Below are 1,657 nucleotides of genomic sequence, written 5' to 3'. Positions count from 1 at the left end.
CAATCGTGCATCTTCGAGTTTTCAAATTCAGAAGAGGAGAAATGGGTTGCGCGCGCAACTCAGTCATTTACAGTGTCTCCTACTATATTCACACGGACATAACCCTGTCATAGTATTGGACCGCATCTCGTTTCAGATCTGGGATCACTGTGTTCTCCACTGGTCATGTACTATATAGAAAACTATACTTTCCAGCTGATCGATTAAGCTTTTGTTTGCATTCACTTGTTTAACTGTTTGCATATTTAATTCAATTCAAAATTTTTTATTCTGCTAAAATAATTATTTTTAATTCTTTCCTTTAATAAAAAACTTGCTTTTTTAAATTTGTTCGTAAGTAAATTTATTTTCTAATAATTTAAATATTTGATCAACTTTCAGTTTCTTTTATAAAATTTTAAAGGCTTATGCATAATAAATTAATTACCTCATTGACAAAAAAGGTTTTTTTAAGAAAAATACCAACAATCATGCAAAAACCCCCATTTTTTATTTGAAAAAGATATTAACAATGCTTATTTCTTGCATAATTAAAAATAAATTTGGAAAAAATTTCACATTTTAATAAAGTTATGAATCGAACCAAAAAATACATGATCTGGTACTTCTTCAATATCGTAAACAAGAACAAATGTTTTCATGTAATAAATAAGTTACGAAGTTTTGTCATCAAATAATTTTTTTCAATGTGATAAGCCGTGATTATTTCTGCCGTCTTGGAGAAAAAAAGTTACTCTCTAAAGTTGAATATAAGGGTTTCATATCGTAAAATTGACAACTGTAAGCCTTCTAACTTGATTAGGTTTAAATTAATGGCCTCCAAAATCTGTTAATACCCAAATACAAACATTTAGAATTCTGCATTTCAATTTTCAATTCAAAACTTTCAAAATTAAATAATTTAAATTTATCAGATTATACTTGAGGCATATTCAAAATTTTTTAAATACTAATGCTTGTATTTTTAATTTATCAACTCTATGAAAAAATTTCAAATAATCTAATTCTTGTGATTTCTCTTTATAAAATTACTCAATTTGAATGTTTTAAATTAAAAATATATTAAAACCTTTCAGTATAAAATTCCTCTAACTTTAAAATTTTTCTATTTGAAAGACTTTACATTTATTCCAATTTTTCACGAGGTTTGACATCGAATAATGTGCTTATTGCAGCTATAAATTATTTATATCCTGAAGCTGAAAAAAATGTATTGCCGAATCATAAGTGATTTCATTTAAAACGTTTAGAATTAAATAATTTGAATCGACAGGTTATACTCAAAGAATATTCGAAATTTCACAAATACTGAGATTTTGAATTTTAAATTAATAAACTAGTTTCTTTTAATAATTATTATGTTATTTTTACGCTTCTAAAAGAGAATAATTATACTGCAATTTTAATTGTTTTTATTTCAAATTTCTCTCATTTAAAACCTTTTAATTTCAAAGGCTTTGAAGTTATAATCCAATTATCGAAACTGAATAATTTCGAATGGAATAATTATTTAATTGCTAACATACTCCTAATTTGAAATTAAATTGTGGGATAATAAAGTATTTCCGTGCAAAACAGTTATGCTGAAGTTTAAACGCTTCCTTTTATATTTTGACATTGTCGACTTCTGAAAAGTTTCAAACCAAAAACTTTAGAA

Source organism: Belonocnema kinseyi, chromosome 10 (genome assembly GCF_010883055.1).
Source record: "Belonocnema kinseyi isolate 2016_QV_RU_SX_M_011 chromosome 10, B_treatae_v1, whole genome shotgun sequence".
Taxonomy (NCBI): Eukaryota; Metazoa; Arthropoda; class Insecta; order Hymenoptera; family Cynipidae; genus Belonocnema; species Belonocnema kinseyi.
The sequence above is the reverse complement of the archived record's forward strand: the minus strand, read 5'-3'. Positions refer to the sequence as shown.